We start from the raw sequence: 26,173 nt of genomic DNA on the forward strand, positions 1-26,173 counted from the left end.
CTGTTTGTCTCAGGCCACACGCAACTGGATTTGTCAAGCCCCCTTTTAACAACTTGTTGTCACAGTCCATTACCAAATTGCATATAGTTATATATTCCACTAATTAGGCTTCTAAAATATCATTAACATGTCTCTTGATCATTAGCATAACGTATGAGGCGTCCTCGCTGGGCACGACTCGAGTTTGTTAACGTGGTAATGAAAGGCGTGAGGCAGGCTTGGCGGAAACCAAGAAACACAGAGAAGTGGGGACCAGCCAGGCACCAATGCCAAGCCACAGAGACATGGAGAGAGACACAGACAAAGGCAAAGAGGGATGACATAACGCACAAGGAAGAGGCAGAGAGACACAGCCCAAAGAAAGCCTCAGAAACTCACTGGCTTTGGCGTTTAGATGGCTGCTTGGGGATGCAGGTGAGATCCACTGCATCCTTCCCAGCTTGGAGGGAACGGAACCCTGGCAAGGCTCTGCTTTTGCCTAAGCAGAAGAAGCTTTTAAAATTTCCTAGACAAGAAGAAAGCCAGGCACAGAAATCTTTCCTCTGACCTAACACATGCGTGCACCCTCTCTCCCCGATTCCTTATCCCACCCCCTCTCCAGTCCTGGTTAGAGCAAACTGCAGGCAGTCTATTAGAATTACCTGGGGGCGACACTTTTCTATTCCTCACCAGGCCTTTTTATTAACACGCTGCTAGATGTCTCTATCTGTCTGTACCCACCGCATTAGCGATGATCATCTCGTGTGTAATGGGGCAGTTCTTACCTCCGGAGATGATGGCGTGCTATGTGCAGAGAAGAAGAGAAGGAAGGGGGGCATTTAAAGAAAGACAATGGTGTGTCTGGATGGTGAGCGTTGTCTGCGTGCATGTGAGCCCACGCCAGCAATGTGCCGGACGAGGACAGTCATCTCTAACAGCCAGTTGGAGATCATGCAAGTGTTTCAAAATGTGACTGCCATGACTCCCAGGACCAGGGCAGAGGAAAGGATTTGGTTTAGGGCAGTGGTAAGCATAGGATAGGTAGACAATGTGAAGGCATTTGAAGAGATGAGCCCAAGAGCGTGTACAAATCAAGCACCTAATTCATCCTGAACAAGGAAGAGCTCGGTTCAGGTGAGTATACATTGGTCACAGGCTGAGGGCAACAACCAAGAGAACCTCCTCCTCCAGTCACTACTATATAAAAAGATCAATCAAGACCTTGGGAGTTCAGAGGGGGAGGGGATAGTTCGGTGGTAGAGTGTATGCTTAGCATGCATGAGGTCCTGGGTTCAATCCCCAGTACCTCCAGTAAAGAAAACAAACAAACAAACAAGTAAATAAATAGACAAATAAATATTTTGGGCTTTTTGTTTTATTTCTTTCTTAATGGAGGTACTGGGGATTGAACCCAGGACCTTGTGCTTGTTAGGCACATGCCCTACCACTGAGCTATACACCTCCCTGACAAATAAATAAACCTAACTACCCACCACCAAAACAAGAACTTGAGAGTTCAAAGTCCACCCGTGTGTCAGCACGGAAGACTCTCTGGGTCTGAAATTTCATGCAGGTAAACTAACAGCATCCAAAGCACTGACGAAGTGCAGCAGAGACGGAGGTGTGTCACGACAGCGTTCCCGGAATGGCTTCAGCAGAAACCAAACCAGGAACAGCAGTCAGGATGTCTGGCAGCCCACTGCTGTAGAACAACCCCTCCCAGTATGATGATTTCTCCTACACAGGGATCATTCCCAGCCCAGCTGTGCCTCCTGGGGCCACTTAGAGAAGCATCTACTCAGCATTTACAGGTATTAAAGCCAGTGCCACAGCAGAAAGGAGGCTGGGTAATCTGAGATGACACCTCCACGGAAGCTTCTCCTGGACTGTCTGACCCAACTGACACCTGATGGAGTGACCCTAACAATGTCCCAACAGTCCCGTGATGTGATGCACCTGTGCAGCCAGGGCTCACTCACAAGGAGGGAGGGTAAAAGCTGGTTTCATTGACCCGATTTGATATGAATGATGGGGCCTTATTGCTTCAAATTCACTGCATTCTTAAAAGAAGACGGAAACAAAATGGTAGAAGAGATCTACCCAATGCCTATTTAAACATTCTACAGGCAGACACAGGAGGAATACCGTGAATTCTGAATTTCGTTCTTGCGCTCCTGAGCCACAAAACCCCTTCTGATTAGGTATGTCCATCCTTCCTCTTCTCCATGGAGTTGTTAAGAAACTCCACTGGCCAAATATACACCTTTGATGTGAAAGATTATTCATTATGGCCAAATAGATGGAACAGGTACCAAAAGGGATGGCTAAATTTCATGATAATTTCTATTCAGAGATCCTTCATTAAAAGTTAATTAATTTTTAAATTAAAAAATTAAATATTTTAATTAATTTTTAAATGAAAAAATAAAAAAAATTTAAATGAAAAAATAAATAAATAAATAAGTTTTTAATTTAAAAAAAAAAAAGAAAGAAAAGAAAAGAACTCCTTCGTTGCTTATGGAACAGCCAACCAAGTCAGCCCTGGATCACAGAGCCACTGACGTCAAACTGACTCTGGAAAAGAACGGGCAGGAAGCCAGTCTGCACCCCGAGGCCCCGTCCCAAAACACTCCCCCAGGCCATCCCTTCACAATGCTTTCCCACACCTTCAGCATTTAGGCAAATGTCCATAATAGGTTCTGAAAACCTAATTCTTCCTCACTGGCTATAAAAGAAAAAGAAGGCAAAAATATAAAGGCAGGGAAAGAGGAGGACAACTGACAAAATGGAAAAGATGAATTGAAGAGAAAAAATGTCTTTAGCTTTCCTCCGCAAACCTGAAGTCGATAGCTGCAAATCCAATCAATGCATTCAGTCAGCTACCTGGTTTTAGGCTGTGGGGATATAGTTGTGGACAAGTCCCCTACTTCCTGTCAACAGGTGGGGAGGTGAGGACGGAAGGAAAAACTACACACACACACACACACACACACACACACACACACACACGCAAGTAGGTGAATTGGTAAAAGAGCGTAAAATGATAAGGACTATTCTTAAAGATATAAAAATGTTACCATGTTTGCGTGCGTACGATAATTACAGTTAGCTGGAATTACACTAACAAAATATAGCCTCTAAGCAGTGACTTATGAGACCTGCTCTAATAAAAAAACTTAGATCTGCATCTTTGTATTTAAATACAAATGGGTATTTCTGAAATGCTTGAATACAAATTTTTTTTCTAAGGTAGTCTATGTTTTTCTAAAAGTTTGCCTTAGATCTTTAAAATATGTGTTTGATGGATCTGCCTTATCAGTGAAACTTCAGCCACATCTCTGCAACGATTATCACAAATTCAAAATCAGTAAGATCAGACTTGGAGACACCCAACCGTGGATAAGGAAAAAATAGTTCCCGTGTCCTCATCTCAACACCAGAAGTTGATGTAAGCAAGGTCAACAGTGTCACCTTCACCTCTCTGAGTGGTGCTTACTGTAGATGTGCCGCCTCCCAGCCCACCCCCTCTCACCCCACCTTGCTCTCCATCAAAGAGGCACATAGTTAGATGGGATGGAGCCTGGGAGAGAATTAGGACTTTTAACAGAGAAAGCAATTAGTGACAGTGAAAACAATATTCTCTTACCTGGCGGGATGCTGATGAGAGCTAAATGAGATGTTTAAAAAGTGCCCTGTAAACTACAAAATCATGAACAAACAAAACTTACTGTAATCACCATGCAGCAGGAGGGGAAGAACAGCGGACAAAATGCTTTGAAAAGACACAGATCATCAGGGCATTCACTGAGAGGTACTGGGTACCCACACTGTTATTTCTCTAGGACCTAGAAAACTTCCTGGCCCAATCACTGCATCTGAAGCAGGATCTTTCAACCTGACAAAATTAGGAGATCCATGGATTGTCTTGCAGGGTTTCCTGAGCTTCCTGAAATTACATGGGAAAAATGTGTATATCTAAGTTCACTTTCTGGGGAGCGGACCATAGCTTTCATCAGAATATAAAGAGATACATGACCCAGGAGAGGTGCCCTGCTCCTGTTCCAAAGGGGAGCGTTTAAGGCTATGCACCAAGGATTAAGATCATGTAGGAGTTAATATTTCGAGAATTTAAGAAAGTGTCCAGCACCACATTCAAACCAGCTGGTCCTTCAGGTCAGCTGGAGGCTCCCCCCACCCACAGTCCCTTAACTGAATAATCTAGTAAGTCGCTGCTTGAAAGATATTGTAAATAGCTCCAACAGAGTGCAGTTTGGGGCAGCTTCCAATTAGCCTTCACTTAATGGTCTTTTTTTCCCTGCCAAGTTTGTGCAGTGAGGATCCAATGCCCCGCCCTCTGCTTGGCTCAGGGTTTAAGGGCAGAGAGGAGTCAAGTTTGTGATCAAGCTGGTAGATGTCAGCTCCAACACGTCCATCTGTCCCACCTGAAAACTGAAGAGGGAAATTAAAAGGTGCTTTCAAAAGCGGTGTGCCTGGCAGTGTGGCAGCAAAGGGAGCTGGTTTCCTGTGAGTTTCCCCCTTTTGTTCCTCTCCCTCTAGCCTAACCCTAACTTTCCCTCCTGCCACTTCATCACGCATGATCATTTTACCCTTTTCTCTGCTTACTGGCTGATTATCTCCCCATTCCGTTTGAATCCCAGTGGAGACACATCCCAGCTAAAAACAAAGCTGATGGCCAATTAAAAGGTAAGTGCCTTATGTTAAAAGCCAGAACACGATACCTCAATATTCATAATTGGGTAGCTTTTGAATGACTGAAGAACAATGCATGTCCATATATGGAGCTAATCAAGCACCTATATTCTGCAATCCAAATCAGCCAACGTCTATTTAACTGATTGCTGGGAATTACCTGCTTCCCTCTTGCTGGCTGGGAGCCTCAGTACTTCATAAATATTAGAGATGTAAAAGACCACGGAGTTCCTAATGTGTTTATTTCAGGATAATGAATTCTTCAGGCAAGCGATAGGATTACTGAAGCAGAGCTTGGTAAAAAACCCTACTGATTTTGGCAGCTCTACTGTTCTTCAGGAATTGCATCTAAATATTACTGAGGGATAGACTATAACGATCATTCACTTGGACTTTATTTTTTTTTAAGTAAAATAAAACTTATCTTTCACTTATTCTCCAAATTATCAGACCCCCGAAATTGCCACGCGAGTTGTACCGAGTTAAACAGAGAAATAAAGGAGGCAGTGAGGACTGGAGTCGCAGGTCATCTTTGACAAGATTCAGGTGAACGTCAGCATTCCCCGGAGAAGGCTAGGGGCTGGTGTCCTGTATCTCCTGAGTCCCTCCAATGTGATGATTATTCTCCCAATAGAAAGTCAACTTAGAATCCATTCTTAGAACCCTTAAGGGATGGATGCTTTCAAGTGTTTGTTAATGATCACTGCTAATTTGGGGGGGAGGATGTTAAAAGGGTTTTTCAGTCTTGCCCAGAGAGGTAAGACAATGCCACTTTACAAACTGAGAGCAAGGGCAGGCCAAAGGAATGCTAACAGCCACCACGCAATTCTTTTTCTAGAAAAGAATCAGGTACTAACATCTCCGCTCCCTGCAAATGCTCTGTCCACTGGGAGGCAGCATAGGCTGTTGGAAAGCGAAATGGGCCCGAGCCCAGAGATCTGGGTTCTAGTCCCCGCTGTGTCATTAACCTGGGGCACGTGGTGTGGGCAGGAACAGAATCCCAGGTACAAAACTAGGACAAAAAAGAGAAAATGGGACAAGAGATGCGGATGAACTTCAGAGGTAAAGCTACAACCTGCTGAAAGGAGACCCAGACAGAAGTTTGGGGAATGTGGAAACTGATCTTTTCAACTGTAATTCGTTCTCCCCTGATGTGGAAAGACACCACCACTATAGAGACTTAAAATGACCAGAGCAACAGAGCAAACACACCTTAAGACAGAATTTTCTAACGTATATTTCTAAGAATCCTAGTCCAGGGAGAAGGTCCTCGGCTCAAACAGATTCTGAAAAGCAACCTCCCACTACCATATACACCCTCTGGAAGATTTCCAGTGCACGTTAACACGTTTCCCAAACTTACCTGACAAGGCAACCTTTTCTCATACGCAAACATTACAACAAACATTAGCTCCATGGAGCACACTCAGAATTGCCGTTCTGAAACAGACTCACAGCCATAGAGAACAAACTTACGGTTACCAGGGGGGAAAGGGGGTGGGAAGGGATACAGTGGGAGTTCGAGATTTGCAGATGCTAACTACTATATATAAAATAGATAAACAAGTTTCACCATATAGCACAGGGAAGTATATTCAATATCTTGCAGTAATCTATAATGAAAAAGAATATGAAAAGGAATATATATATATATGTATGTATATGCATGACTGAAACACCAGAAATTGACACACTGTAACTGACTATATTTCAATTAAAAAAAAATGCAAAAAATTTTAATTGCTGTTTTAAGCAGCTAAACATGGTAATAATAGCTCGTCCCAACATAAACCACCAGCCATAGTCTTAGGTGGCTGGTTAAGAGGTCTGCACTGTTTTAGCCACAATCCTGGCCGTTTTCTCTCAGATCAGCAACATTCACTTGTGGGGCAGCTGGCCCAGGTGAAAGGTTACTTCCATGGCCATGAAACTCAGCCCAGCCAACAGACTCATATGGGGGTTGAACCCTGTCACCTTGGCCCCATTAGCTCCGACCAACTGAGCTGGCTACCCCTAGACAGTAGCCTTAGTTATAATCTCTTAGGGAAATAAAAATTTAAAGGCACCAGCACAGGGCCTACGGGCTCTAACATGTAAACTTAAGGAATTTTTAAATAATATTTGAGATGAAGATATGCTATTTCACCAATAACAGGAAAGAAACAGCCAAGGGGTAACACGATCTGACCTCTGGAGTTGGACTCCAGGTGGGTCCCAATCCCACATCTACCATTTATTTAACAGCTGTACGACCTTGAGCAAGTGACTTCACTTATTTGAACTTCGGTCTCAAAATCTGTAAATTAGGACAAATATATTCCAGTCCTCAAAGGATTATTAACAGGATTATGTGAAATGATCTATGTCAACGGATTTAGCACCGGGCCTAGCACATGAGAAATATCAATAAATATTAGTTATTATTACTACACTTGAAAGCACTCGATGATCTCGGAAAACGCAGCTCCCTCTCAAGTTTATGTCAAGAAAATGCAATTGCGGATTCTTTTTTTCTCCATTACATAAAGTGTTTATACCTTGAAATTTATCAGAAAACATGCCTCTCAAACCTTCACTGAGAATTTCAAGTGTGAGATGGCTGAGATGGCCTTGGTCCTGTTTTTGTCCTTGAGAACAGATTTCTAAATTAATAACATCAGTAGCTATAAAACATGATTCAGCTAACTGAAACTCATTTTACCAGCATACTCCCAGGAATTTATTTCTCAAGGGAGATACACCCAAAATAATGCTAAATAATTGCAAGGTGTTATTACTTGGCCTAACCTAGGATTTCCCACCAACATAGATGGGTGAACAGATTTTCCTATCACACACCACAGGAGCAGGAGGAAGGAAAATTGGGGAGGGAGACATGGAGGACAGAGGGACAGCAGGAGCCTCGGTGCATAGACCCGGGGACGCCAGGGGCCCAGGGCCGCAGGAGCATGCCTCCTGGACCAGGCCCTGATGGCAACGTCAGGGACCGGCCTAGACATGTTCACACACTGAATCAGCTCCAGGTTTGGAGAACAGCCATTGGAAAGTTTACTGGGAGTCACCCAGCCGCAGCTCCAGAGGCCAAATATAGAAAGAGACGGAACCGACCTAGTGAGCCCCGTCCCCGCAGTTCACGTGACCATATTCCACATGGACACAGCCTGGGTTTGGCATCTCAGGAGACCCCAGTGAAAAGGATTTCTATGGTGACCACCTGGAAGGCACCTCAGTAATCAAATGCAATAACCCTTCGCCTCCCCAGACTCCTGGCTCTTAACCTCTGAGACCTTTCCAGGCACATCCGGCCCAGGGAAGCAAATCCCAAAGCCAAGAGGGTCTTGCGGCCATTTGCACGAGGCCTGCCGGCTCCCCCTCCCCCCTTCCTTCTACTGCATCTCTCCCGTCTTGTGACGGGTCATTTGTAACTGTCTCGTGGGTTTTATGGAATGGTGGTGGGCACAATTAAATGCTGTTCTAACTAACAGAGTCCATGTCCAGAAAACAAAAACCACACAAAAGTCAGTCTGGTTATACTCTGGCCACGTTTAGGGACTGCTTCACATCACCACCGCGTCGATCCAATCAATGGTGCGGTGGCTGGCTCTTAATAAAGCTGGATAAAAACAAATTGATCACAAAAGGTCAACGTGGCACCTAACATTTAGAAGGCCGGCGTCTGAAGGCCTGTCATCTGTGGGGAATCAACATCACGTAAAGTCAGCCCTGCGCCACCTTTACAAAGAGTCATCTGCTTGAAAGAAAGAGAAAGTCCAGAAAAAAAAATGTCTTGTCTGTATCTACCAGGGCAGAGAAAATAAGATATGGAGGAAAAAAATAGTAAGTGAGATTTTGTTTTTCAATTCCTTGTGGTTACTTAAAACAGTATTTCTAGAGGTGGGTATAGCTCAGTGGTAGAGTGCATGCTTAACATGCACGAGGTCCTGGGTTCAATTCCCAGGACCTCCATTAAAAATTAATTAAATAAAAAATAAATAAATAAAAGAGTATTTCAACCAGAAATAGAAATGGAAATAAAGTGGCCCCTGGGGTAGCCCACAGATTGTTTATTAAAAAAAACTGAGATCCAGCTCAACTCTTTTTCTTATTTCTTACATGGTTACTACACATAGAAACCGTGTCCATAAACTGCTTTTGACTACCTGAGAAATACACAGCTTTGAAGAGTCCTCAGTCCCCTAGAATAAAAGGGAAAGTTGAACATACTTCCAGAGTTCAGCTGACATGCCCAGGAGGGCCAGCCTACGCCACCAGCCTGTCCTGCCCTACCAAATCCGTCCATCAGTACCACGTGCACTGTATTGAGGCCGGATTCAGACCTGCAAAACGTCTGGGAGTCCATTTTTATCAGCTGCCTCCACATTTTGGAGGGTAAAAATGGAGGCAGAGCAAAGTCGAAGTGGAGACCCTTATCAGTCCGTTGACAAAAAAAAAAATCAATGGTCTAGGTAGGAATGTTGCAAGAGCCAGAAGCCACAGAAACAGAGAGAATGAATGAGGAAGGAGGGAGCCGGGGTGGAAGCCAGAGAGAAAGAGGCAACAGACAAGAAAGGTGCAACTGGAGAACCGGCAGGCGTCTGGGCGCTGACCTGACCGTGGGAACCTGGGATTCAGAAGGCAGCATGGCTAGGGACTGGAGAACCACTGTCCTAAGACCTGGATCCAAGCCTTCAGCATAAACTAGCTTGTCCTTGGTCAAGTCACTTCATCCCACTTTGCTACACTCTCATTGCTAAAATGGGAGAAGGTAGACAAAACAGTCTCTCAGACACACGCCCCCTCTCACCTGGTCTCCATCCTGCTTTCCTGCTTTCCTGTACTTGGACACACAGGGGAGGCCCAATCACTGAAGGCCCCAAGGCACAGAATAGCAGAACCATAACCGTGCTTCCTAAGTGTTATGGGCAAAAAAAACATGCTTGGTTTCTTCCATTCTATGCTGCTTTCCCCCTCATTAGACACCCCACAGAAAGATTCTAGGAAGGTTGTCCCTGAGAGGTGGTGGGGCTCCCTGCTCAAGTCCTACTTCTTTGGCGAGGCAATGAGGGCATGCCAGGTCTTCATGCGAGCACCACTCCAGGCTCCAGGAGAAGAGAAAGGACCTCAGGGGCAGCCTAGCTGCAGCCTTCCCCCAGAAAAATCCACCATTAGATAGTACTTGCTCTGGAGTCATCCCACCGCCGACTAAGAGGTCAGTCAGATCCTAACGGAGTTTGATTTATCTCTCCCCTAAGGCAACTTCACCAGAAATGCAGGTTAAGATAAAGGTATTTATACCATTGTTAAAAGGTCCCCGTTTGTTTATTTCTAAAGATATGGAGCATTAACTATATAAGGGGCACTGCTAACTGCTGGTGCTGATCTGGGAGAGCCTGGGGGCCCCTCACACACACAAACACAGAGCAGGACACAGCCCCGGGGTCTGCGCCCTCTCTGAGGACTCACGGGAGGAGCCTGCGGAAGGTAAGAATCATTTTATGGCACTACTGATACGGATCAGAGCTGGTCCTTGAAGAAGGAAGAAAAGTTTGCCAGGTGGTGTGGAACACAGGGAATGCACACCAGGCAGAGGACACAGAGCAACCTGGGAGAGTCAGCAGAGTGTCCCTCTTCTGAGAACAGGGACAACCTCAGTGCAGTTGGTATAAAATGCATTCTGTGGCTTTTGGTGTAATTATCTAGGTGACGACCCCAGATGGCTTGCCCATAGGCAGGGTAACAAAGCATTAAGGGTCCAAACCTGGAACATAAGGCCTGAACATGAGCCACTTAAATCTTTAAGAATCACACAGAATGAGAAACTTAGGAAGAGGAAATACAAAGATAGTTGTAATTTGTAAAAGTATTTCGGGAAGGACTTTTTAAAGGACATTCCCACGGAGTGTTTCCTACACGCTGAGGACCGTTCCAGTCACTCTGTGTATATTAACTCACTTAATCTGCTCAGTAACCCTGTGTCATAGATTTGTTATTCTTCCTACTTAACAGATCAGGAACGGAGGCAGAGTTCAACTCACGTGTCCAAGGTTGATCAGCCAATTAATAACGGCCAGGACTGAAAAGCCAAGTTGGATTCCACCTCCAGCGTGCTCAACCACAGGACTTTACCACCTCTCACGGAGGCACTGCTAACATGCTCGCCTCCAGAAGGGGAGAGGGACTGGGTGGGTACAAGGGGACAGGAGTGGGAGCCCCGCCACGTTCTCCATCTCTTCCTTGCCTTAGGGCAGGGCTCCCAGTAAGTGCCAGGCAACTTTCTGCTGTAGAATTTTCTGTACTTTTGAATTCAGAACAAATGTAAATACAGATATGGGACAGTTCCTGGGGGGACAGTAGAGCTGAATGGTAGAGTGCATGCCTGGCATGCACGAGGTTGTAGGTTCAATCCCCAGTATCTCCAGTAAAATCAATCAGTCTATCAATCAATCAATCAAATGATCTTCCCCCTCAAAAAAAAAAAAAAAGAAATGGGACAATTCTGAAATCTTTAGGATATGGGTACTGTCCACCAAAAGGCCAAAGGCGATGGCTTGATGAGGAGGGGACGCACAAGGAGCCCACAGGCCCATCAGCTCCCTCCCCCTTCTCCCCCCTCCACACCTTTCCAAGCTCCCAGTCAGGTGGAGCAGCACCAGCTCAGGCCCTGCAGAGGAACCAAGGCTGCAAGAGGTGGCTGAACTCCAGCCCAGAAGACGACCCCAGTCCCACGGAAGTCCCCCCAGGTCCCTCTTTCCTTTCTGTTGTCACCTCCTGGTTCAGTCTCAGCCAAGGTGCTGCTCAATGGCCACGCACTGGAAATCAAGACAATGGCCAACAGACCCGAGCTCTGAGGGGGCAACTGCCAAGCCTCCTTCCACAAGAACACTGCCCAACAGCAAAAGGTTGGCTTACACACCCGGCACTGAAGATCCAAGCTCAGAAAGGCCTTCCTCCTGATACCAACTCCAGCGCAAACCCCCGCTCTACCCTCCCCCACCCCATCCCACCCCACCTCCGCCTTCTTGATCTCGGAGCCCATATGTTAGACCATGCCATGGCTCATTTCAGCAAAAACCAACTAGCATTCTTCTGACCTGGGGCAAAAAATTCCCTCATTGAGATCCTGAAAAATAACATTACATCATGTTGCCCGTGTCAAGTTTATAAATGGGCCAGGGGGAGGCTGGGGTGTAACCTGACACTATCAAAACACTGGCCCTAGGAGAAGAAAGGAGGCCATTGTTGTAGGCTGTCAGCTCTCCTCTCGCTGGAGGTAAAGTGAGATGCGAGAAATGTTAGCGCGAGGCCAGCCACAGAGCAGGCCCTCACTCCCTGTCTCCCAAGAAATCAGGCCGCCTCCTCCAAAACGGGGCTGTCCCCATTTCCCAGGGGGTAAACGGGGGTATATCACCTCCTTTCTGATGGTGGGTAAGTCGAGTACATTTTTTCCCATGCCCCAAAGTGAAGAAGAAGTTAGGTATGGATAGAAAAGTCCAGGGGCCTTTTTTTTTTTTTTGGAGCAGGACTCACATCTCTTAACAGACAGCCGAGGACGGAACTGAGCCCCAATGATTGTGTGTTGCTGAGAGTAACAATTTTCTGTGAAAGACAGAAATGTGAACACAGCCAGAAGTTAGGGAAAAAAACAGACCCCAAGAAGGGTCAAGTGAACATCCATCCAACCAGAAAGCAACAAATCTTGAAATCTGAAAAAGGAGGGGGGAAAAAGGCGTTTCAAAGTGAAAAGGGCTGGAGTTCGGAACAGGAGACAAGAAAGTGACAAAAAGAATGTGGGGAGGATGACGGAGCTGGGACAGACACAGAAGCAGCCAGAAGACAAAGTGTTGGCTCCAAGATTAAAAACATTTTAATGGATAAAAGAAGAAGAAAAAGGATTTATGGTGAGAGAAAGTTCAGAAAATAGAAAGCAAGACCAACGGAAGCCAGCCTGACTGGAGACAGAATTCTGCTGGTCCAACGCTTAATTTGATTTTCTCTTTTCTTTCTTCCCCATTTCCCAGCTCAGCCTGGAAGCACAGGGGAGCAGGCAAATGTGCTGTCTGTGGCAGGAGGTTCAGGAAAGGCTGCCAGCCCGTCCCCAGCAAGGGTGGGGCCAGCCCTGCTATCACCCTGGACAACAGGCCTCAGGGCACCGGTGAATCAAAGAAGAGCACGGCCAGGGTGCCCTGGTGACACTGGTGACTCATCTTGCCTCCTGGTACACTGCTCCTTCCTACCACACTGCTGCTAATCCCATCATCGCTCCACCAGGGACTGCACATCTTACAGAAGTTCTCCCCACCCCTGCCAGTGCCTTCTGGGCTTAACTCGCCAGCAATTAAGAAAGCAGACCATTGGGACCACTGGGTTCCCGGTAGCTAAACCCTGTTTTTATGTGAACCCCACCGCGTTTTCTTTGGAACACAACAGGGACCCCCTCAACTAAAGTGGAATGGTGCCCCGTGGCACAAGTGTCTGCCTCGCCTACAAAAGAGCTTTCCCACAGAGCCCTGGTACAGCCCCCTCCCTGGTTCAAAGAAAAGAAGGGGAGGGGCCGTAGACCACCCTCCAAGCTCAGAGCTCGCATTTCCCTCACAATTCCAGTCCCTCCAGTGTCTTTCAGCGGCAGCCAGGAGACTGTGATTGGCGCCAGAGTGTGATGCATTCAGGCTTGCTGGCTGATGGCAAGCGGGGACCCACGGGGGCAGGGGAGGCAGTGGAGGTGGCAGCCACCACTCGCCTCCGTACAGAACCTAATGGAACAAAAGGACCTGCACAGACACAGAAGGCGGGGGACCTTGGACAGACAGCATCTGTGAACTTGCACCCGCCCTTTGGTGTAACAGGCACCCCTGTGAGATTTCCTTCCCTGTGGAAGGTGCCCACACACTGTCTACCTTCCTCTTCTTCTTTTGCCATATCCCCCCATTAAATTATGTGTCACATTTCACTGCACAGAAACTGAATGCCTACTACACGCCAGCAAAATCAGGACGGTCTCCACCCTCTAAACTCATTTGCCTCCCTTTTCTCTCCCCCGTGTCCAAGGCTCCTACCAAACTCAACAGAAAGGTTTTAGGTGATTTCACGTAAGCCAAGTGGTTCGCGGTGATTTGCCCAAGCAGCAATGCCGGGACTCTAGCAGAGGCTGAGAATCTCAGAGAACCCAGGGAAGTGGGGGACGGGAAGGCCTCAGGGAGCAAGAGGAGAGAAAGGGAATTGGGGTGGGAGGGGGGATGGAGGTTGGTTGAAGGCGAAGGAGGATGCAGGAACATAAAAATGGTGATTTTAGGAATCTACCTACACATTTTTTAGTCTGTTATACATGTCCTGCCAAGCTTCTGTCCCCTCAGGGACAATGTCTTTGATTATCAGGAAGAAAGTACTGGTCCAAAACAAAAAAAAATGCCTAACGTCCTAAAGTTTGGTGGGGTTACCGGGAAAGACCACGTCTAACCACCCCTGAGATTGCATCTTCTTAGGGACTTCAGTCTCTTGCTCTGAACTCACTTTCTCAGAAAAAAAAAAAAAAATTAGTGCTAAGAAAGGCCTCCTGAAAAGTCTGACACCTCCGACCCTTAATTTATTTTCTCATTAATGAATAAAGGGGGGATTTACTGTTTGAAACAATGTCTGTTTCATATCAACTCTTTTTCCCTGTTTGTTCCCCCAGACAGTGGAGCCTCCAAAGAGACCAAGAGCAGATGTTTTATATTTCAGGAGAGAGCAGTCTCCCCCAGGTCCTGAAAGATTCCTGGAATTCTTATACTTAACAAAAATTAGCCACAGAGAAAGAATCATGAATCATGATTTGGGAGTCCACAAGGCCTCTGGGAGCCCCCCCAACCCCGTCTTCCCGCCTCCGACCAACCTCCCACCGCCCCCCCAAAGGCTGCCCTTTGGGCACTGGGTTTCAGGGGAAAACGCCTCAGAGAAACCAAGCATCGGACTCTTCCGGCTGGCCCCAAGAGCAGACCCGTAGTTTTGATCAGAGAAGCCAATCCTTCTGTAATAACCTCAAGATCCAGAAGTGGCATTCAATCTATGTTCTACTTCTGGCTCAGTCTTGGCTTTGTCAGTCACTCAAGAAACACACATCCCCGTTACCTCATCTGTCTAATAGACGTAACAACACGTGACCTCGCACTCTGGTTGAAGTAACGCAAAGATGAAGTGAGATGCAATGTGCCCTAGTAAAGCCTGCTGGAAGTAAGCAGTATTCGTATTAAAATCATGGACATCTGGCATTCTGTTTACAAGGACTCTGGGTTCACTAGGACACTTCTGCACGTGTCGGTAGGATCCACAGAGGCATAAAACTCTCAAAGGTTGCCCATCCCAGTCAAGTCCCTTTACCACTCCCCGTAAAGGCTGTTGTACCGCAAGCCTTAACCATTCCACATTTATTCAATAAACATTTATTGAGCACCGGGCACGGCACTTGGCACATGCTGGGTGCTCAGTAAATAGCTACTGAATAATGAATGAATGAGCGCCTAATGCAGGGATGAAAAAGACATGGCAAGTTGCCACCAGTCTCTGATCCTGAACCCATATCTGAAATCATTAATGGATTAAGGTGCTCTTCTCTGAAGATCCTGGACTCAGCTCAGCAGTCTCAGACTTGGCATATGAAATGACACCTCCACCATTCCTGACCTAGGCACAAAGATAAAACATGCTTCAACTCTGCTTTCACGGAGCTCATGAACCAATGGGGAAAAGCCAGTAAGAAACATAACACAGGATATGTTACAACAGAGGTATGAGCGCCCAGGAGGAGGTCGTGATGGGGATAAACTTTTAGCTCTCAAACTCACCTTGACTTTTAAGATGCCACTCCCTTCAGGTTTTCCTTCTGCACCCTGATAGACCTTTTTTCATTCCAACCCCTACCCAACTTCCATACTCTGGCATCCTCAGGGTTCTGCCCTGGTCCTACCCCATTCTGTATAGATCTCTCTGGAATTATCACGTTCCCTTCTCTTCGCATCATTTGTCATTTTACACGCCGATTATACCCAAATTTAGGTGCCTAGTCCAGACCTCTCGGAAGCGTCAGACATGTATTTCCAACTGTCTCCTAGACCTTCACTTGAATCCCAACAGGCTGTTCAAATCCTACCTCATGTACTTTCTTCCCCTAACCCTCCTCAGTACCTCTTCAGCCTCTGATTACCCTGACATGCTTTAAGGCATTACCATTCAGGTCTTCCAAACTACAAATTCTTAGCTTGGTATAATGTGACCCTGTGAACCCTCGAGTCTCTGGCCATAAAGGTCACATGACTCTGCCCATGCAGTGGACACAGCCTGGTCTACACCACAGACTCACCCTTTACTACACCTTTGCACTTTCAACATCTGGAAACCCAATTTCGATGTCACTCTGGAATACTTCCCCAATACCTCATGGCAGATTTAGTTATGTCATCCTCTGTAAATAAATGATCTTATAAGATGATCATCAAAGGAATTAAGTTACGCGTAAGGCAACATGCATTTGCACAACCTAGTTTACGCAGAATTTGCAAGGATCATCAGTTTCCTTGCACAAAGTCTTAACTGCTTCATTCATTTATTAAATAAATATGAAGACCTTGCCAAAATGTTCTAGGTGCTAAGGACAGAGTAATAAGACAAAGTCTCTGATATCACGGATCTTCTATTCCGGGGGAAACACAGACAGTAAGCAAATGACTGTCAGATTGCATCAGACAGCATACATTTATTGCAGAACTCATTTATTAGGGAAGATGAGAGTTGCTTTAAATATACACAAAGAATTCTAACTCTTCATTAATTAAAAAGACTGCTTACATCCCTTAAAGCTGAAAGGAATGACTCCCGCCCGTCCATGCCCTCCTGCACGCTTACTGTTAATTTTTAAAAGAACGGAGAGTGCAAGGCAGGAGGGTAGAGCTCAGTGGTAGTGTGTGCTTAGCATGCAGCAAGAAGTCCTGGGTTCAATCCCCAGTGCCTCTATTTAATATGTAAGTAAATTAATTACTACCCCTCAAAAATTTTTTAATAAAAATTAAAAAAAAAAAAAAGAACAGAGTGCAAATTAAATCTTACCGATCTTGGGGGATTAGAGGGAAGGCATGAGCTACCAAAAGTATCCGAATTTAAAGAATTTTAGTAAAAAATAAAATGTTTACACTTCCTAAGACATCAACACTAATTGCTAACCAACTGTTTCCACAAAGAGGCACCCTCAGACCTACTTTTTTTGAAAACAGAATCTTTTGGAATTTGTATGCAGACAGATGCTGCTCACTTTAAACAGGTTTTAAAAGTTAATTTCTTTGAAATGGCTACATAATCCCCTGAACCATCTTCGTAGACAAACCCAGCACCCTAAACTTCGAAGTGCTCGATATAGATTTATTAATTTAGTAGTTATGTTACTTATATGCTTGATCAACTGTTTTTTTATGGGAAGGCGTTCACGAATCACCAGTGGTTTATTTATTTATTTATCTTTACTTTTAAAAATACATAATTTTATTTTGAAACAATTTCAAACTTAGAGAAAAGATGAGCGCCACCAAAGGTTTTATAACGCTGGAGTTTGGAGAGAGTCTGAGTCGAGAAGACGGTTACAGCTAGTCTGAAAGAAGATGAAAAGTCATCAGCACAGAGAGTCAAGACAAGAGAGTCAGACACACCTGAGTTCCCTCCTCTCCTCTCATCCTCTACAGGAATCTGACGGGGGCTGAAACTCACATTCCAGCCCTACCAAAAGACCGGTTCATCTGCTTTAGGACACCTTGACCTCTGTGATAGTCTTGGAAGCCCTGCTGGAGAATTTCAGGGGACCAGAAGTCATCTTTCTCCAAAACAACAAAAGCATTTTCACAGAAATGTTCTCCTGCAGCTCTGCTCAGCTCTACCTTACACCCACCCCACCTGGCTCACTCTCCTTCATTCTTAGCTCCCTGCTCACATGTCATCCCTTCAGAGAGACTTCTGTAAGGTCCTCATCACCACCAAGATGGCGAGGTACCCTCCCCTGAACACTCCCACCACACTCCCTCCATATCCCCATCACAACATTTCCTACACTGAACGAGGACAGCTTCTTGTCTGTCCCCACCAGGATACAAGTTCCTTGAAATCAGGGTCTGCGATGTGACCACTGATGTGTTTCCAGCACTGACCAGTGTCTGATGCATGGAAGGTATTCTACCTCTACAGAATAAAGGAGGCTGTCCGTCTTGTCCTCTCCCATCTTTTTGATTTTTGTTTCACTTATTTATTTAATTAGGAAACACGGTAAGAAATTTCAAATGCAATTTTATCCAAAAACAAAGTATTTCATAAATGAAAAAACTAGGTCCTTGACATGAAGGGGTCATAGGGACAGCCTCAAAGTAAAGGCTCAGCTCTACACCAAGACACATTTTCAGCTTATTACTTAGAATTCTTCCTATTAAAATTTAATGCAGTCTTCTCCAGCAGTTCATTTTGTCTGCCAAGTCCTTTATGACTATTTTGATAAGTTATTTATTACATATGGATGTACAGTAATAAGCAGATCGCATAAGCAGGGGCTCCTGGGACAGAATGAAAGGGCCACGTCCATTCCTGATTTGTGGAGGCTGAATCATTCGATCCTGTGACCAGCAGGTATCCCTAAGTGCTGACGCGAATGGCCGGGCATCCTGGCACACAGCAGGCACTCAATACATGAAACGAATGAGTGAATGAATGAGTGAATATCAGGGTAGGAGGGTCCTCAGAAGTCAAATTGTAACCCTAAGAGCAGTGGGGCCACAGTGCAATTAGGATGGAACACAGATGGACAAGAAAGCAAGCAGTGTTACAGAAAAGCCTAGCACAGTGTGCGTACCCTCTGTAACCCTCAGTTTCCTCATTTCTAAAATTTAAATGAGATAATGAGCAAAGTGCTTTTACCCTGCTTCTGGTGAGCAGTGTGTGCTTCAGATGACTATGTTATTATCTCACAGACACAGTTCACAGTTACTAAACTGAAAAGCACACCAAAGCTTAAAGTGGATGTGATAGGACCCTCTGAATCCAGGAAGCAGAATACACAGGTATTCTGCACACAGACTGTCATCAGTACTCCATTGAAGAAGAAATGAATTTTGAGTAAAGAAATCACACTTCAAACAAACTCAGAAGCTGGTTATCTAAAAAGAACCCATGACCTTGCACAATTTACACAATGCCACTTCAAAATATATATTACGTTGAATGATGCAAAGACGTCTCCATGAATCTTTTCGTATATATTTCTGAGGACCTATATTGTCCCATAATAGAGTTGCTTAAAACGTGACTACCCCTCAGTCAGGTGTAACCAGACTGGCGCTGTGACGGTCCCCGAGCCACATGTGGCCAGTCCCTCTAGGTCAGAGGTGCACTAGCCTTCTCTAATCTTCATTTTTTTTAAAGCATGGGACAGAGCTGAACTTTCTCCACATTCTCTTCAAGTTGGGCAGCTATTTAAAATTCCTCTCTTCCGCAAGCATCAATTCTGAACTTGGCTTAGAAAGAAAGAAATAGAGAGAAAAAAGGAAAAAAATAGAACGAAAAAGTAATAATAAACTCTTTTGGCCCTGCCTGATGTCCGAAAAGAAAGGAATGCTCCTGTTGGTCGCCATAATTCTCACTCTGTTCTCAGTGGTTACTTTAAGAAAAATCTAGAGAAGTGGGGGTAGAAAGGATTTGGAAGAAGAAAGGAAAGAGATGGAAGATAAGGAAGGTAGGGAGAAAAAAAAAAAAAAACAGCTGCCAAAGAAAAAAGAAAAGGGGAGCTGAAACCTGACACTCAGGAACTCGGGGCCTGCGAGGAAACCGGCTTCTCAGGACTGAACAGTTGCCAGCCTGGGGAGGCGGACTGTTTCCAATCGAAGGCTTCATTAATGCTTCATCCACTCAGCCCCTAATTTACAGCCGTTTAAGGGCAAACATTCTACAAGTACCTTTGGGGACCTCTGAGGACAGAAAGAAATCTAAGAGAAATGAGGTGCCTGGAGAGCTCCCCTCAAAGGCCAGAGCCCTTTCGTGCTGGCCGAGCAATTTGGCACGTTTGTTTTTGTCTGTTCAGGGCTTTGCGGGGTGGGGTGAGGGGTGGGGTGGAGTGGAAGAGACAGCCAGCCAGCCAGAAGCTGGGGGTGGTGGAAAGGGTTGGGGTGCCCAGGTGTACGCGCGGGAATATAGAGGCTTTGTGTCTGGGAGGCTGGGGTGGGTTTAAGTGAGTGGACGTGTATGGAGCGAAAGATGGAGACTCTTCCCAACAGCCAGCTCCTTATTCCAACAATTAAATGAACCAGAACATCATAGAATAAAATAAAATAAAATAAAATAAAATAAAATAAAATAAAATAGAAAACCCACTAAAACAGTCATTTCCTGGAATGCTAAAATAGAGAGAAATTCTTTTTTAAGGATTTAGAGAATGCAGCATAACCTTGACATTTACTCCAAGCTGCGGACACTGCATCCAGTCTCCGGGGGAGATGGCTTGGAGGATAGGCCCCACCCCCACCCCCCAGTCCTTTCGGCCAAGCCTTTCGCCTAAGCTTTGTCTCTCTTCAGCCCGTACCTGTGTGTGCTGCGTTTTAACTAATCAGGGCCTGGGAACTGGTTAAGCAGCTTTTCTCCCAAGGCCACAAAGAACAGTCCATCAGCCACACACCAGAGTCCTGGAAGGAAGACTTGAACTCTCTCTCTTCCCATAAGAGGAGGAGGATGGGGAAAGGGAGGTTAAACAGATTACCTATTAACCAACAGCTTTACCTAAACGGATTAACCCTGAGGATTAACTTTCCCAGGGCCACAGAGCTGGATGACCAGCGCGGAGGTGCGGGGCTGCGTTAACGCTGGTGCGGCGCTCAGCCAGGAACCGGGAAGGACAAAAAGGCAGTGTCTGGTCTGAACTCACTTCCCATTCAGAGCTGCTCGCTCCAGAATGAGCTCTGCGGGAAATAAATCCCACAGGCTAAGGGGGGGTCTCACTGCAGTGGATCCCAATGCAACACTTCCCCCCATCTGATCATCAGGGAAATAGAAGGAAAGCTCAAAGTCAGGCAGGTGGCAGGTACGGGGATGAAGGGGTCAGCAGAAGTCATACCTGGCCCTCTTCCAGAAGACTTGAGCCCCAGCCCCTCCTACCCAAATTCCCCGGTTCCTCCTCCTCCAGGAAGCGCACTTCCGTGCATCTCCCACTAGTGAGATACAAACCCCTCCTCTGAGGGTCCTTCTCCCACTTGCCCGTTCCCCGCCGCCTTGCTAGTGGGCTGACCTTAAAGGACAGAAGGCTTCCTGGGAAAGCCCCGCCAACCACCTGTCAAATTTTATAACATGCATTATTTGGTTGGAACTTGAAAGAACATGTATTACTCTATAATCAGAAAATGTTATACTCATTTTGAAAAATAACCCTCAGAAGTTCCTCAGAAGGAACCACAGGCAAAGCCACCTTCTTCTTTGTTTTACTGTAATCACAGATTTCTTAGAACAAAGGGGCCCCGGAGGTGGCTGCTATTGAATAGAGAAGCTAGGTAAAGTCACCTGCTCCTGAAGGCAGAGGGACCCCCGCTCTGCACGCTATACAAGCCATTCTTCAGGTGTGACGATTGTTAACTGCTGACCCATCCAAAGTGATCGGATTAGTCCAGTCTGGGGTCGACTCTGACGCCCCCACGTTCACTGTGTGGCTAAAAGCGAACACTTACGAGATGGCTAGACCACTCTAAGGGTGGACTCTGTGGCCAAGGGACACAGTAAAGGACCTGGTCAACAGGGGGTGAGCCCCCGAGTCCTAGCCCAGGGCTTTGACCAGTTAAGCTCTGCTGCTCCCTGTGGGCACGGTGGTGGTTAGGCAACAGGGAAGTGTCAAAGCCCTGTTTGCTTTCTGTGTCAAGAGAAGAGAGAACAGGCCAACCTGAGTTAAAAAGCAATAGAACAGTTTAGGTCCTTCATATTTTCATCATTGGACTCTAACATTACAGTGAGAATGTATCTTGGATTTTGTTTTTGGGACAGTCCCGTCTCAAATATTCTATCTAAATTTTCCCTAAATTATACTCACAATTGTCAGGCCCAACAGACTAAATTGAGATTTCGGAAACAGGAACGTTGTATTTAAAGTACTCCACGTGGGGAGAGGTACTCCAGACTGCCAGGATGATTTCAGTCTTAGCATTGCCCCAGACTGGCAGCTGTGAATTCAAATCTGCTTTGGAAAAGAATTGCTCCTGAGGTCTGAGTCACATAGACAGGCTGGCTTCCACTTTTGTTGGCTGGTTTCAAAAGAGCACAGAAGCTTTTTAAGGAAAGGAAAAGGGAAAAAAAAAAAAAGGAGGGGGGACTGCACAAAGTCGGCTCTTTGCTTAGCAAACCAATAGGAAAAATAAAATGAAGAAAAGGACACACGACAGGATGTATTTACAGTCTTCTTAACTTCCGTGATGTGCAACTCATCTAGTCTATGCTTCCCCAAGTACTTCTCCTACAGCACGGCGAGAGAGACAAGCGTCCTCCAGATCACCAGTATCCCAACCCAACCGGATTCCCAGCTACCCCCATCCCAGGCTGGTGCCCCTCCCCTGATCCTGAGGGATGGTCCCACTTCCTGGCAGCTTTTGTAAGTCTCAACCCGCCCAAGAAAAATGATGGGTTTGAACTATTAACCCTTCCCCAGAAAGGACTGAAATTAAGAAGATGCCACTGACAGAATATTCACGTGGGAATACTGTAAAAAATAACAAGCTAAATATTTGCCCAGCAGTTCCAGACTCGCCCGAAGAAACAGAAAGGAAACAATAATGGAGGGGGGAAGTGGCCAAGCAGGAGAAAGAGACTGGGGTCAAGCCCAGGATCTATTAAGAAAGAATCGCACAACTCAGGGGAAACTGGAATTCAGGTCGGCATCAGCAAGGCTGGGGTGGAAGAGTAAGACTGGACATGAGACCTGCAGGGAGACATGGGAAGGGAAAAAAACAAGGCATGTTAGGCTACTGACTGCTGGAAAATCAGGAGGAAAAAGACATGTAAAATGGGAGTCTGGTGTAAAGAAACATCCTTTGGTCTATCAGCAGGGAAGGGTTGATAAGGACATAGACAGGGGATTCAAATTCAAGCCCGGCCTCACACCTGTTGAACAACCTAAGGCAAGTCACTCTACCTTCTTTGAGCCTCCATTTCTTTTTACGTGAAAGGGGGATGATGATATCTCTCCTTCCTTCCTCCCGGTAGTTTTAAAGGTCAAATCTGATCATATAAATGAAATGTGCTGTAAACTCTCAGGTACCACACAAATGTCAAGCTATTTTAGGTACGAGACTCTATATGAAAAATGGGGCTGCCCAGGTAGCCCTTCAAAACGTCATGAAGGACAAAAGGGGATGGAGCAGAGCTGGGAGGAGTGGAGCCTTTTGCCCAGAAAGAATATAAACTAACGACAAAATCAACCATGATCAGGATCTCCAAGGGCTTTATCACACACCGAGAGCTCCGGTCATCCAGCTATAGAGATCACTTGGCACGAGTCTGCTCATAAGAAAACTCTGGAATTAAACTATTTCACCTCCAACAGAAGACTCTTCTAGTTCTAAGAGTGGATGGTAGGCACGTGTGTGGGCTGGAGGGGAGACATGCCCAAAGAAGCCACGGACGATGGAAAGCAATTGCTTACATCCTCCACCATGTGCCTTTGTCCCCACCTAACTCCAGTCTGTCATTCCCCACCTCTGGGCTCTACCACCACATAGAAAAGGAGGAAAAAAGAAGGGGAAAAGGAAAAATGGAGAAAAAAAAGGAAATATATTCTCGTTTTCATAGTCACGTTAAACAAAGAAACAAAAACCAGAAGCCCAGGAACTGGGAACCCTCCAGAAAGGTATGGCCACAATTCAGATCAATTTCTTCAAAGGTCAAGGCTTCTTGAGGGCCCAGAGTTATTAGCTACAAACTCTCGTGAGGTGTCACATGGCCACAGGACCCCAAAACAAAAGCCACATAAAGTCCTAAGATGTAGAAGAAACTTAAGGAATTTGTGGAGGAAAAAGTACACAACAGATCTTGGCATCAAGTCCACAACTTTAGAATCATCACAGCTGGGGACATACAAATGGGTGGAATGGTCCTCTTAAGGCCATATGAACAGTTGGGAAATTCGTGCTCATGGGCCAACAAATTTGGAAGTATGGTAGACAATGATCTCTGTGTACCACCCCCCCACCTCCAAAAACAGCTCCAATATGATCCTGTCATTCTAACGAATCAAGATTGTTCCACCCCTTTAAGGAATTAGGTTGTAATTTCCAACCAGCAGCCTTGGATGGCTCTGTCCACCTCTGAAGGAGATGACCATCCTCGAAGATAACGGTCAACTCTTGTTCTTTCCACAAAAGACAGGAAGAGGGGAGGTTCTTCCTAGCAGGCCTCTGGGGATCATGTAGACTCACCTCAGATACAGGAGCAAGATAACCAGTTGTACGCAAAAGCAACATGACTTGGTGCTGTGTTTTCAAAGGTTTTAATGGCAATAAACAAGCAATGTTACTCTGTTGAGCAATTTATAAAACAAAACAAAGGCCACCAAGAACTCCTATCTCAAAGACTGGGTGGGTCCTGGAGTGTGCCTTCCTTGAACTCCCAGGACTGCAAGGAACATAGCTGAAAACAAGTTACTGACCCAAGTCAGGAGACCCAGTGTCCCATCCCAGCCTTGCCACTTATTTCCTGTGTGGCTTTACCGAAGATACTAAACATCTCTGAGCCCCACATTCCTCCTAGATAAGTTTTTTTTTAATTATTATTATCTTAGAGATATGGATCAACATAAGAATTTTAAAAAGCTCATAAGTTAGGGGTGGGAAACAAAATTAAGGTTGAATAATAAAGGCAGAAATAATAACACTTGAATTCTCAAGACACTATCATGTAGTTAGTAGCTTCCCTGTTTTTATACATAAGGAAACTGAAGCTGAAAAGTTAACTGCTGTATCTAAAATCAAGATAAATGGACCAGAAGCTTCTGTCCCACCACCAAGTCCTCTTTCCTCTAGATCCAAGTTTCTCCCACGTCATGGGCAGGTGCATAATGACTCTGGTGATATTCAAAGTCATTAAAAAATGCAAATAGTCCACAGTAAAGATAGATCATAAAAATGAACCTGCATGTCGATGACACAAAACATATATCTAACTTTTCCCTTGTACTTGTTCCTTATAACTCAGTCGAACAGTAAAACTGGGCTGAAACAGCTGACTTTCTTTTGCTGGGAAATTCTACTTTCTCTCTAATTGGCGTTCAGGGTGCCATACTGGACCCCACCAAAGCCCTAAAAATTATAACCTCTGGAGCTATTCTGTCAGCGGTATTTCCCTAAAATGTATTTTAACTTGCGAGCCCAGGCTGGGTGTCTCCTTCTGTCATTTTTTTCTTACGAGCCCATTTGCAAGGACAGGGTCTAATTCTGTGTTCTTTAGAGTACCTTTCATAGCACTGTTGATTAACACTAAATAATAACGATGTTTATAATCGTGGCTGTCAATAATCATAACCATAACCACCATCACCATAAATAAGCGTCCCCACTGGCTGTTTCCGGGAGCCAGTGAATATACAATGATCATATCGGTCTGGAGATCACCTGCTAAACGTGAAGCTGAGCTGGGTGGTGACAGTGAGCAAATGAATCATACATAACATGCCAAAAGCGGTGATTAATACATGGCTCCTCTTCCCCTTTAAAAAAAAAAGGCTCCCAAAGTCGTCATCCAGGCAGGTAACTGACCTTGTCTTCCATTAAGGCTGCTCAGTCTTAGCTTGGAGAGACATCACTCATGCCACCCTCAACGGCTTTACAGCCAGCTTGCCACCGTGGGGCCACTGCTGAAAACTGCTCTGTTGGTCTGGCACTGCCCATTGGGTTCACTGGTGCCATTTGCCAGGGGGGCTGCTTAGATTTCCAGGGATTTTTTTTTTTTTTTAAGGATAATCACGTCCAAGTTTACTGGGTTGAGCAAGGGGAGTTTCTGAGCAGCTTTGACCCTATTCCACTGAGAAGAAGTCTTCCAGGCATAAATTCCCACGCATCCCCACTTCCCCTCGAGCAGGGACATGGTCTCTCTGCTACTGGAAAGACTACCGTGTTACTTTGGGGACAAGCATGGCATGGCCTTAGCCTGTTAGCAGTGGGAGCCTCCTCCAAACCCAAACTACAGAGTCGAAGAGAGAAGACATCAAATTATAGCAGAAGCCGGGGCTTCAGTCTTCATGTTGAAGACAGTTAAGTGCAGACAGTAGAGCTAAAAAGAGCTCTGAAGGGAGACTTGTTTTATTTTTGCCACTTACTAGTTAATCATTAATTCTGAGCCTCAGTGTCCTAATCTGTACAATTAAACAGTTAGACGAGATGTGTGCTGTCCAGTAAGATTAGCCACATGTGGCCACAGAGCACGTGAAATGTGGCAAACCTGCCATGTGCTGTAAGAGTGTAATACA

The 26,173-nt window shown here is 45.6% G+C and overlaps 1 protein-coding gene and 1 non-coding gene across 3 annotated transcripts in view; both read right to left on the reverse strand.

Moving 5' to 3' along the window:
- Positions 1-26,173, reverse strand: part of PBX1 (PBX homeobox 1) — a 279,686-nt gene that overhangs the window by 222,153 nt on the left and 31,360 nt on the right. The gene's annotated exons all lie outside the window — the stretch shown is intronic.
- On the reverse strand, positions 1,370-1,443 carry TRNAV-AAC (transfer RNA valine (anticodon AAC)). The gene has a single exon. It is a non-coding gene; the product is annotated as a tRNA-Val (tRNA).

The sequence above is a fragment of the Vicugna pacos genome, chromosome 21, assembly GCF_048564905.1.
Source record: "Vicugna pacos chromosome 21, VicPac4, whole genome shotgun sequence".
In the NCBI taxonomy this organism is placed as follows: domain Eukaryota; kingdom Metazoa; phylum Chordata; class Mammalia; order Artiodactyla; family Camelidae; genus Vicugna; species Vicugna pacos.